Genomic DNA, 13,522 nt, shown 5'->3' with positions numbered 1-13,522 from the left:
TTATATATATACTGGTGCATGGTCCTATATAAGTGAAATGCATGACATCAATGATAAAAGACACAGTAAAGAGGAATTAGTATTTTTTTCTTGTTGTTATAAGATAGTCATTCTACTGTGAAGTGGTATAGTGTTATGAATGTATATTGAAAACTCTAGGTCAACCACTAAAAAACAGTTTAAAAAGTACAGTACATTATGTCAAAGAAGGAGAGAAAATGGAATCATACAAAATGTTAAATTAAAACCACAAAAAGCGGGACTTCCCTGGTGGCACAGTGGTTAAGAATTTGCTTGCCAATGCAGGGGACATGGGTTTGAGATCTAGTCTGGGAAGATCCCACATGCCGTGGAGCAACTAAGCCCATGTGCCACAACTACTGAGCCTGCATGCCACAATTACTGAAGCCTGCGTACCTAGAGCCAATGCTCCGCAACAAGAGAAGTTACCATAATGAAGAGTAGCCCCCACTTGCCACAACTAGAGAAAGCACGTGCACAGCAACGAATACCCAATGCAGCCAAAAATAAATACATTGATTAAAAAAGAAAAAACACAAAAAGCAGAAAAGGAGTGGAAGGCAAATATAGGAAAAAAGAACAAAGGCAATCAATACAAAACAGCACTGAATATGGTAGATATTCATCCAACTACACCAATAATCGCTTTGAAACTAAATGGTCTAAACGTATCAATTAAAAGACAGGGATCATCACCGTGGATCAAAAATCAATAGCCAGCTATACATTACCTTCAAAAAAATCAACTTTAAACGTAAAGATACATGTAAACTAAAAATAAATAGTTGGAGGAAAATATACCATGTTTACTCAAATTGAAAGAAAGCCAGAGTAACTATATTAATTTCAGACCGAGTCCATTTCAAGGTAAGGAAAGTTATCAGGGATAAAGAAGGGCATTATATAATGATAAAGGGTCAAATATTCAAGAAGATAAAAAGTGTTAAAAATATGTGAAGAAAAATCTAATACAATTGAAAATAGAAATAAATGAATCCACTATCATAGTTAGAGACTTCAATGGCACTCTCTCAGAAATTGAAAGGTCCAGCAGTCAGAAAATCAGTTAGGACAGAGTTTAATTCAATAATATCATCAATCAACTGGGTATAATAACATCTATAGACTACTTCATCCTATAGCAGCAGAATACACAGCTTCTTCTCAAGTTCATATGGAACATTCACCAAGATAGAGCATATTCTGGGCCTTAAAGCACACAGTTACAAATTTAAAAGAATGGAAATCATACTATGTCTGCTGTCACCTGTAATGGGATTAAACTACAAATCAGTAACAGAAAGATAACTGGAAAATCTCACTATATGTAAGATTAAACAACACTTCAAAGTAACAAATGAGTTAAAGAAAAAGAGTCTCCAGAGAAAATTAAAGATATTTTAGACTAAATGAAAATGAAAACACAACTTATCAAAATCTGTGGGATGTAGCAAAAGCAGTGCTTAAAGGGAAATTTATACCATTAAATGCATATATGAAAAAAAAATCTAAAATCAATAATCTACTTTCTGTCTTAGGACATAAGAAAAGAAGAGCTAATTAAATCCAAAGAAGGTAAAAAAAAATAATAAGAATTAGAGCAGAAATCAATGAATTGAAAACAGAAAATCAGTAGAGAAAATTAATGATATTAAAATATGGTTCTTTGAAAAGATCAATAAAACTGATAAGCCTCTAGCTTAGATAACTGTTAAAAAAAGAGAGAGGGCATAAATCACTAATATCAAAAATGAAAGAAGGGACTACACTACAAATCTCTTGGACATTAGAAGGATAATAAATGATTCTATAAACAATTCTATGCCCACAAATTAGTTAACCCTAGGTAAAATAGACCAATTCCTTGAAATATACATTCTGTTAAAATTCACACAAGAAGAAATAGAAAAACTAAATAAGCCTGTATCTATTAAAGGAATTGAACCAATAATTAATAACTTTCCAAAACAGAAACCACAGGCCCTGATGGGTTCATTGGTGAAATCTACCAAACATTTAAGGAAGAAAATATATCATTTCTCTATTGTCTATCACAGAAGCCAGAAACAGAATGAATACTTCCAAACTCGTTTTATGAGGTCAGCACTACCCAAATAGCAAAACCAGTCAGACATTACAATAAGAGAAAACTATAGACTGATATCTCTCATAAACACATCCTCAACAAAATGTTAACAAGTGGAAAGCAAAAATAAATTAAAAGAATTATATAACATTACCAAGTGCGATTTTTTTTTCTAGTTATGCAAGGCTCATCCAACATTTGAAAATCAATTAATGTAATCAATCATATCAAGAAGCTAAAAGAGAAAATTCACTTTATCATATCACTAGATGTAGAAAAAGCATTTGACAAAATCTAATACCTACTCATTATGAAAACTCTCAGTAAACTAGGATAGAGAAGATCTTCCTCAGCTTAAAAAGGATATCTACAAAAAAAAATACTCCACAGGTATCATCATATTTAATAGTGAGAAACTCAAATCTTTCCCACTAAGATCAGATACAAGGCAAGGAAGTCCCCACTCACCACTCATTTTCAACATCATACTGTAAATCCTCCTAATGCAAGAAGACAAGGAAACAAAAGTTATACAGATTGGGAAACAAAATAAATAAAACTATTTATATTCTATTTGTCAAAACAGAGATGATTTTGTTCATAGATGACATAATCATGTATGTAGAAAATCCTAAAGAATTGATTTGAAAAACTCCTGGAACTAATAAGTGACTATAGCAAGGTTGAAAAATATACAGGTAATATATAAAAATCAACCCCTTTCTTATATACCAGCAATGACAAGTGGTGTTTAAAATTTTAAAAAAGCATGAATGCATTTACATTAGCACCCTCCAAAAAGAAACACTTATGTTTAAACATAACAAAATATGCACAAGATGTATATGAAGAAAACTACAAAACTCTGATGAAAAATAATCAAAGAACTAAGAAAATGGAGAAATATTCCATGTTCATGGATAGGAGGACTCACAACTGTCAAGATGTCAGTTTTGTCCAGCTTGATCTATTGTTAAGGTATTCCCCAAATCCCAACATGTTATTTTTGGATATTTACAAACTGATTCTAAAGTTTATTTATAGAGGGAAAAGACCCAGAATAACCATTTCAATATTGAAGAATGCTGCCAGACATCAAGACTTACTCTAACACCATGAACAATAAGATAGTGTGGTATTGGTGAAAGAATAGTAAAACAGATCAAAGGAACAAAATAGAAAGCACAAAAATGTAGTCAGCTGATCTTTGACAGGAGCAAAGGCAATACAATGGAACAAAGATAGTCTCTTCAACAAATGGTGCTGGAACAACTGGACACCCACCTGCAAAAATGTAAATGTAGGCACAGACCTCACATCCCTTACAAAAATTCACTTAAAATGGATCATAGACATAAATGTAAAATGCAAAATTATAAAACTAGAATATAACACATAACAGTATGTAGATGACTTTAGTGTAGCAATGAATTTTTAGATACAACACCAAATGCACAATCCATGAAAGTAATAATGGATAACCTGTACTTCATTAAAATCACAAACCTCTGCTCTGTGAAAGATAATGTCAAGGAATGAAAGACAAGCCTCACACTAGGAGAAAATATGTGCAAAACACACATCTGATAAAGGACTGTTATCTAAAATATACAAAGAATTTTTAAACTCAACAATAAGAAAAAAAATTGATTTAAAAATGAGCCAAATACCTTAATAGGCACCTCTCCAAAAAAGACATGAGAATGGCAAATAGGCACATGAATAGATGCTCCACATCACATGTCATCAGGAAATGCAAATGAAACAATGGAAAGCTAACACTACATACCTATGAGAATGGCCAAACTCTGGAATGCTGATGACATCAAATGCTGGTGAAGATGTGGAGCAACGAGAACTTTTGTTTGTCGCTGACGGCAATGCAAAATTGTGCAGCCCTTTTGGGAGACTGGGGGTTTCTTTGAAAAACATGTGTACTTTACCATATGATCAAGTAATCTTCCTCCTTAGTTTTTACCCAAAGAAGTTGAAAACTTATATCACACAACAACCTGCATATGGATGTTTATAGCATCTTTATTCATAATTGCTCAAACTTGGAAGCAACCAAGATGTCCTTCAGTAGGTGAATGGATAAATAAACTATGGTACATCTAGGCAATGAAATATTATTCAGCACTAGAATAAAATGAGCTTTCAAGTCATGAAAAGATATGGAAAAAACCTTAAATGTATATTACTGAGTGAAACAGGCCAATCCAAAAAGGCGGCATACTGTAAAATTCCAACTGTATAACATTCAGAAAAAGGCAAAACTACAGAGACATTAAAAAAAAATTGTGGTTGCCAGGGATTGGAAGGGGAGCAGAGGAGTGACTAGGCAAAGCAGAAAGGATTTTTAGGGCAGTGAAAGTACTCCATATGATAATATAATGATGAATACATGTCAACATACTTTTGCCCAAACCCATAGAATTTATGATACCACAAATGAACTGTAATGTAAACTATGGACTTTGGGTGATTATGACGTGTATCAGTGTAGGTTCATCAATTTTATCCAATGTACTACCTTGATCAAGATGTTCATAAAGGGGGAGGCTCTACATGTGTGAGGATGGGGTGTATGGGAAATCTTTCTTCTTCCTCTCAACTTTTCTGTGAACCTAAAACTGTTCTAAAAAATAAAGTCATTAAAAAATGTCCAGGGTGAGAAAATTTTGTTCTGTTTCTTTAATCTTATAAAAAATCAAAAATATATTTTCCCCAATACTCAACATCATGTTTGTTCAGTTTTAAGGGACAGTTTATGACAAGGATATTTAAAAAAAAAATAAATAAATTACTTTGTAGTTAAAATATATACTCAATTCTGCAACACAAAATTGCTGAATATTATTTGGTCCATGACTATATTGTGGAGAGAAATAAGGTATTTACATATATTATTGGTATATTGTTTCCATAGATAGAATATAACATCAAGCCATCAAAAGGAGGGTACAGATGTTGGAATGGGAGGAGCTCAGGTCAGACATTCCACATGTGAACCTCACAATATTTCTGAAGAGCTCTGAACTATTACACCTGGTAAATAAAACAGTGAGACATACTAGTACTCAGTATATCTGCCCTTGATCCTAGTAGCATTGCCCAGACAAAGAAAAAAATATTATGAGATGCTAACCCCACAGAAGTATAGTAAATGAAGGGATGTTTTAAAAGTCTGATGTGTATGACTGCAATTAATGTCTGAAGCATGCATCAAGCTTATTTGGTTCTGCTTCTTTTACAAGAGAAATATCCTACTCTTCTCGGAGACAGCAAGAGTGTAAAAATGATGATTACTTTAGGTAAATTATTAATTTTAAGGAAATCTCAATAAAATGTAGTTGGGAGGCCAGAAGAAGGAGCTCTCATGTAGGTACCACTTGAGGTCAATACAGATCCCAAGAGGAAGAGACTTACAGTTCATCTCTGGCAGGAAATGACATTACTTTACTACCACCAGCAGTGGGAAGAAAGATATTCTCCAGCTCAGCCAATGAGAGACTGTCAAGCTCAACCAGTGAAAAGCCACTGTACCTTGAACTCCTAGTTTTCTCCAATGGACTTTTTGTGTATAACAGCACCTCCCAACTTTTTATCTATGAGTTTTCTCTCCTTTGTTTTATGGAACTTGCATGCGGCTCACCATAGCTGCATGTTTTGAACTGCAGTTCTTCGCTGCTCCCAAATAAACCTGTTGCCTGTTATACTGGTAAGAAAACAAACAAATAAAAACTGGCTATTTTAGTTTAACAATTTCCACTTGTAGATCCCATGAAAATAATTCTACTGGCGTGTGAGTTGTCATTAAGATGCACAGGATATGGCTCATCCACTATGCCTCTCTTGGTGTCAAACTTTAAAAAATACTTTTAAAACACACACCGACCCTCTGACACTGCCCATCTCCAGGCCACACACATTTAAAGGAGGGACTTGAGAACAAGAAAAGAACTTGAAATCATTTGATATGAGAAAGAAGGAAGAAACTAGTCCTATTTTTGATCTCAAGAGAAATGATTTAAGGTATCCTGAATGCTCTCATCCAACATAAAAGTCCTCTGTTTTGGAACATAGATTAGCCTTAGGTATTTGCTGCAATATGTAGTCTCGTTCCAATTATTGGAAGATGCAGAGGCATAGATTTGGGTAAAATATAAACTTCGTAAAAAGAGGCCCTCAAAGATGGATTGAGGCATTTTAGGACCTAGAATTCTTGCTCACTGGTGAGCATTGGCCCTGTCTTCACACTCACAGGTAGGGTAACAGACTGGAGCTAGGCTGGGGAACTGTCCTTGGATTCCATGGCTGAGCTGCTTTGTAGGCGAAAGAAAATAGGGCATGAAACTATTTAGACAAAACTCGGAAAATAACCATTAACCCACCTTTTTTTTTTTTTTTTGCAGCACGCGGGTCTCTCACTGCCGTGGCCTCTCCCATTGCGGAGCACAGGCTCCGGAGGCGCAGGCTCAGCGGCCATGGCTCACGGGCCTAGCCGCTTTGCGGCATGTGGTATCCTCCCGGAACGGGGCACAAACCCATGCCCCCCCTGCATCGGCAGGCGGACTCTCAACCACAGCGCCACCAGGGAAGCTCTCATTAACCCACTTTTGTGTTTAGAAATATATGGATTAAAATTCATTGCCTGAAGAAATTCCTTTACTACTACCCTTTCAACCTTCTTGTTTGCCAAGTCTTTGTCATACAAAAATTATGTTTGCTGCCTTTCTTCATCAGCTGGGGGCTGTATTCCTTTCCATGTGATTACACCTTGAGAATAAAAAAAAGTCCAAGGAAATAGAGTAACTGTTCCTATCTGGGTTGGCTTCTTATACTTAGGAACCAGTTAAAGCTTAAGAGCTTGAGTCTCCATTGTGTCTGTTGTTAAATATCTATAATGTAACATCAAAACTGTAAAAAAAAAAAAAATCACTCTGCTCCTAGCACAGTACCTTTCTCTCATTTAATATCAAATTTCTAATTGATATTAAATGGTTGATGGTTAACAAATATAATAACTCAAATTTACCCACTTAGATCCCAAGTCTATGTGTAATACGATGTAAAAACATAAGTCAGAGAGTAATTTGGTAGTACTATATGACAGTAAATTAACAAATTGGATAAATGGGCTCTAATTTTCCTTTCAAATCTGAATTCGTGAGAGCTCAGTGGTTGAGTTCATCTTTTACCCTTCCATCCAGTCAAAAACAGCTGAGTCCTGAGTCCCAGTTTTCTTTCTCTCACCCTTCCATTTTTTAGCATCTAGTGCTTCCAATATTTTTACCTACTCAGGGACAAATAGATCTGGAAAGAGAAAATATTGCTAACACAATGATATTTTAGTTAAACAATGTTATAAATGTAACTTGTTAGAGTTAAAAGAAAACCATCAATCTTGTAGAACTAGTGGGTAAAGAATGTGATAAAGTAATTCTAAAGCTCAAATAATGTAAGGTGACTTTCAAAACTCATACATTAAGAATATCACTTAAGTTTGTTCTCTAAGTCTGTGAGTCTGTTTCTGTTTTGTAAATAAGTTCATTTGTATCATTATTTTAAAGATTCTGCATATAAGTGATATCATATATTTCTCTTTCTTTGACTTCACTCAGTATGACAATCTCTTTGCTGTACACCTGAAACTAACAGAACATTGTTAATCAACTATATTCCAATATAAAATAAAAAGTTATAAAAAAGAATATCATTTAAAAATTTCCATCTCTTGGTAACTCTTTTGTGTGAAATGGTATAAAGGTCATACAGCATTTTATTTGAAAGTTTAGAAAAATGATTGTTTAAAATTTGCTTCTATTTTGGTGATTCAATCTTTATTGCCCCATCTCCTTATCATATAGTCACTCATTAACTCCCAATACTTCACTCTAAGATATCACTTCAAAAGTAGTCTTCCATCTTCTCTTCACTACAATATAATACCGTCTTCTGTGTTCTCATTCAGCTCAGTCCTTTGTAGTATTTGAGGCTATTTACCACCAGCTTCTCCTTGAACATTTTTTTTTTTCTTTTGACTTTTGTGATAGACTCTCTGTGGTTACACTTTCATTTCTGATCAATCATTTGTGCTACAGCTTCCAAATTCAGCTCCTGCCAACACCACTTCTATTTTACAACCTTTTAAAAATCTGCATCTTATCTCTTATGATGTTCTTGATTTGCTTGAGATGTATATTGTTCCTTATTTACCATTATATTCACCTCAATTATCTTGTTTCTATTTAACCCTACATTTCCCAGGACACAGAAATGACTCTGGCACATTTAATCATTCAACCTCTACAGTAGAACCATTGAGAGATTTAGATTCACTTTGTTGTATATCAGAAACTAACACAACATTGTAAAGCAACTATACTCCAATACCAAAAAAAAAAAGTCCTAGATTTAAATTGTAGCTTTCTCATTCATACATATGCTTACATTTTCAACAATTTAATTAGTCTCTGGTAGACTTAGTCTCCTCATTTGTAAAAAAGTTGACAATAACTACCCTATAAGATATTTATGAGAATTAGAAGATATGCTATATGAATGTTCAGAGAGTAATTTATAGGATTTAGTAGAAGCTCTCTAAATGGCCTATTCCATCTATATAGACATGATTACCTATGTAGATTATTATAATTTTTATTATTATTGATATTTATTCCATTCTCCTCCACCTTTTAATAATAATTAGTTTAATGAATGGATTCCCTAACCAGGAAATTAGTTTTATAATTTAATCTTGAGTTAGAGTGTTCCTTCAGTGTAGAGATAAACCTGAAAATATCAATCTTTGTGAAGAAATTCACATGCCAATCAGGATTAATCATGCCGTGGCTCCATAATGAATTATGTGAGCTCTACTTAGATGTTGATTCTGTCCTATAGTTTGTGGTTTATGTGATTACCCACATCTGAAATCTGAAACCAAGAAGACATAGTAAACTTTTCCCATAATTAATCATGCCTTCCCTATCCACATAAATTCCCATATTTGCCAAAGACTTCCAAATCAGATCTTATATTGGTAACTTAGCTCATATTACAAAATATGCAAAATCATTACAATGATACATGAGAAAGCTAATTTATGTGTTTGTCTCTTTTTTTTTTTAATTCTATATATTTCCTAATTCACACGAAGCCTGATTAAACTGTTAAAATATAGGTACTTCTACCATTACTGACCTCCAATTATCCAGAAAATATTTGACTATTTTCCTTTCACAATGGTCCCAGCCATGTTAAACCACATAAAAGTTTGTATAGGAGTTAAGGAAAAATCAATATATACCTTCAATCACCAATGTTCGCTAAAGCTTCCTTTATTAGGTAAGGGGAAAAGTAGGATACTTGACAGTCTACGCTTCTTACTGGGATCTAAGTAGGAAACAAAGGAACCTAGAAAAGTTTTGGTGAGAACAAAAGGAGAAAAAAAGACTATTAGGGTTTAGGAAGATAGTAGGCTCTGGATAGGATAAAATGAAGAAGAGAATCTTGCTATTTACAGAGCTCCCAACCCTTAGCACAACGTGACTAATTCTGTTCCAATAATAGCCCTTTGCAATAATCTTTATCTTTTTATTGATCCATAATCTTTCAGTGCTTCTGCAGAAAAATCCAACACACTCTCAGAATTTTTAAATTATATTTATGCTTTCATCAGTAATCAGCAAATTACATGTAAGAACTGTATCTAGGATTTAAAGCTATCTGAGGTGAACTTAGCAATTTAAATCATATTCTAGATGACTAAAAAAAAAAAGATGAAAAAATTTCCAAACGCTTGTATACATGTGAACATCCACTCTGTAAATTTTAAATAACACTAAATAAACTAATTTCAAGGATGTAGGCACTACATACTTAGTAAGAAATAAATTTTACTCTCCCAATGAATCTTTAAGGACTTAGTCTTTACCAGCATTCTCAGCAATTGATACTAACTGCTTTTGTAAGACTAATTGATGTTAATATGGATACCGCTGAACTACTCACTGTGCTTTTCCTCTATCAAGAAACATAAGTCTGCTGTAACTCACACTGGAGTAAAGTCACTGTATCCTCCTGTGAATTGCTGGTGGACAGTGTTGCAAAATCATAGATCCAGAAGGACCTTGGCCAGGCTGATCCGGCAGTGGAGTCCAGTGAAGGGCCACAGAGATTGTTGCACAAACTATATTAGATTTGGAATAAAATATTCATCCCAGCAAAGGTCCTGAAATTATGTTTAGACTCACAGTTATCAACAAGATTACGGAGCCACTCTCAACATTCATTTCAGGCAAGCTAATTTTCTTAGAAAGTCTACAAAGACAGAGATAAAAAACATTGGGGAAGATAATTAAATCAAAATAAAGAAGCCCATTCTGAACTCTGAATCCTTCTTTCATGTATATACACACAATCTAATAGTCAATAAAATTTTCTGCCTGTATATACAGATATAAACTTAATTAATTTTGGTAATTTTAAAAACTGAAATGCTAGTCATTTGTACTATTTCTTGTGAAGAATCTCATCTTCTTGGTTGGTTACACATTTCTTGCAGGTATATTCCACAATTCATTCTCCTTTTTCTCACTTCTAATAGCAAGTGGATTTTTGTGGTGATAATTATTTTTAAAATTCTCAACTCAGGTCTGTATAAGATAATTAGGAGAGCATACAAATAAGTGATTCAGGAATAGTATACCAGATGCATTAATTTTCATAATTAGTAGTATTTATTTCACAGTCAAGGGTCTTATCTTCTAATTAAACATCATTTGGTCAGCCTTTGCTTGGCTGGCTTGAAATGATGTTTTGTATGGTTTTCCTTTTGAACGTGAAGAAGCACTACAACCATGCAAAACTATAAAGATAGCATCAGATAAAATTTCTGCCAGCTTTTGTGTATAAAGCTGGCAAGATAGAAAACATAAAATGATTTGTTGTCTCTCTGTTCAAAACAAGGATGATGAACATAGATACTTAAATGTCAGTCTTAGGTACTAGGGCTTTCAATCTGGTTTAATGTGAGGTAATAAGTTCTATAATTGTGATTGTTTCTGTTTTATCTGCTTTTTAACGTGTTTAAATTTCTTAGAAGCTGATATATTAGAATTTTTAATTTGTTAAAATATTTCCATCTGAATAAATGAATTAATAATGAATAAGTATATGAATATTAATGCATTAAATTAATAAATTATATTTTAGTGATATAAGTAGTATTTGAATGGAAATATTGGTTTCTTGGTGCTTAAAGAATGCTGAATTTAATAGAGTCACAAATTAGGTAAATTGGAAAATTTCCAAATTACTGTTTTATCTTACGAATTACACAAAAGCCATCAACATTTTAGAAGTTAAATGTATATAGTGTTCTGTTATTGTTAAAAAAGACTTGAGACTTAAATCTATAGTCAATAAAATATAAGGAAGAAAAAATACTTATTTAAAGAAAAAGTAATGATCATTTCTAATCAATGATAAGGATAACACTGCCAATGCAAGAATCATATTCCTGTTTTCTAATTAATTTAGCTTAAGCCTTCAAAATTTGGAAATGGCTGTGGTGATTATTATAAATATAATTATTATAATAACAAAACAAAATGAAAAAAGAATCAAAAAACAAGGGTAGTTACTTGTTTATTATAGCCCACATTGCAGCAAAATAACTTTTTCAGTGACAATGTTGTTTCTTTGTTGAATTAACTGATAGAAAATTTGTAGCTTTTAATGGAATGTTCTCAGTCATCTGTTTTAACCATTAATTCTCATTTTTGATGTGCTTCTAAAATTTAGTTTCTAAAAAGAGGCAGTGGCTTTGTCAAAGTATTAGGTATATGGGAAGATATTAAATCATAATCTCACAAAGATAATACAGGATTAGAAGATAAGTTTCTCAGTTTAAAAAAAAAAAATTTATAGTAACCATGCATTCAACCTTAAATCATCACCTCACATTGCTAGACCTACGTTTTCTCACCACTAGAAAGGAGTATATATTTACAGGTATCATATCAACTCTCAGGGGTGTTATGAAATTTAAACAAGATTTCAAGAAATTTTGAAAGAACTTTTAAGCTATAAAATGTTACAGAGATATAATATTGTGCATTGCATGTCCTCAACAAAAGAAAAAGATTTAAGCTTTGAAATAATGAAAAATATCACTCAGGCAGAGTTCTAAAAAAATAAATTTCTATTTTCTGCTTAACTCTACAAACATTTTTCTTTAAAACCAGTTCCTACAGAAGATGTTGCTATATGTCACATAGCACTGATTAGTGGACTTTTGACTTACAATTTTATCTTATTTTACTTTTTTAACAACTTTATTGGAGTATAATTGTTTTACAATGGTGTGTTGCTTTCTGCTGTATAACAAAGTGAAACACCTATACATATACATATATCCCCATATCTCCTCCCACTTGCGTCTACCTCCCACCCTTCCTATCCCGCCCCTCTAGGTTGAAACAAAGGACAAAGCTGCTCTCCCTGTGCTATGCGTCTGCTTCTCACTAGCTATCTGTTTTACATTTGGTAGTGTATATATGTCCATGCCACTCTCTCACTTTGTCCCAGCTTATCCTTCCCGTTCCACTTGTCCTCAAGTCCATTCTCTACGTCAGCCTCTTTTTCCTGTCCTACCTCTAGGTTCTTCAGAACCATTTTTTTTTTTTTTTTTTAGATTCCATATATAGGCGTTAGCATATGGTATTTGTTTTTCTCTTTCTGACTTACTTCACTCTGTATGACAGTCTCTATGTCCATTCACATCACAACAAATAACTCAATTTCATTTCTTTTTATGGCTGAGTAATATTCATATGTGCCACATCTTCTTTACCCGTTCATCTGACAGTGGACACTTAGGTTGCTTCCATGTCCTGGCTATTGTAAATAGAGCTGCAATGAACATTGTGATAGATGACTATTTTTGAATTATGGTTTTCTCAGGGTATATGCCCAGTAGTGGGATTGCTGGGTCATATGGTAGTTCTGTTTTTAGTTTTATAAGGAAATTTCATACTGTTCTCCATAGTGGCTGTATCAGTTTACATTCCCACCAACAGTGCAAGAGGGTTTCCTTTTCTCCACACCATCTCCAGCATATATTGTTTGTAGACTTTTCAATGATGGCCATTCAGACTGGTGAGAGGTGATACCTCATTGTAGTTTTGATTTGTATTTCTCTCATGATTAGTGATGTTGAGCATTGTTTCATGTGTTTGTTGGTAATCTCTATATCTTCTTTGGAGACAAGTCTATTTAGAGCATCTGCCCACTTTTGGATTGGGTGGTTTGTTTTTTTTCATATTGAGCTGCATGAGCTGCTTGTATATTTTAGAGATTAACCGTTTGTCAGTTGCTTCATTGGTAAATATTTTCTTCCACTCTCAG

This window comes from Monodon monoceros, unplaced genomic scaffold (genome assembly GCF_005190385.1).
Source record: "Monodon monoceros isolate NGI ecotype Baffin Bay Population unplaced genomic scaffold, NGI_Narwhal_1 Super_Scaffold_11, whole genome shotgun sequence".
Taxonomy (NCBI): domain Eukaryota; kingdom Metazoa; phylum Chordata; class Mammalia; order Artiodactyla; family Monodontidae; genus Monodon; species Monodon monoceros.
The sequence above is the reverse complement of the archived record's forward strand: the minus strand, read 5'-3'. Positions refer to the sequence as shown.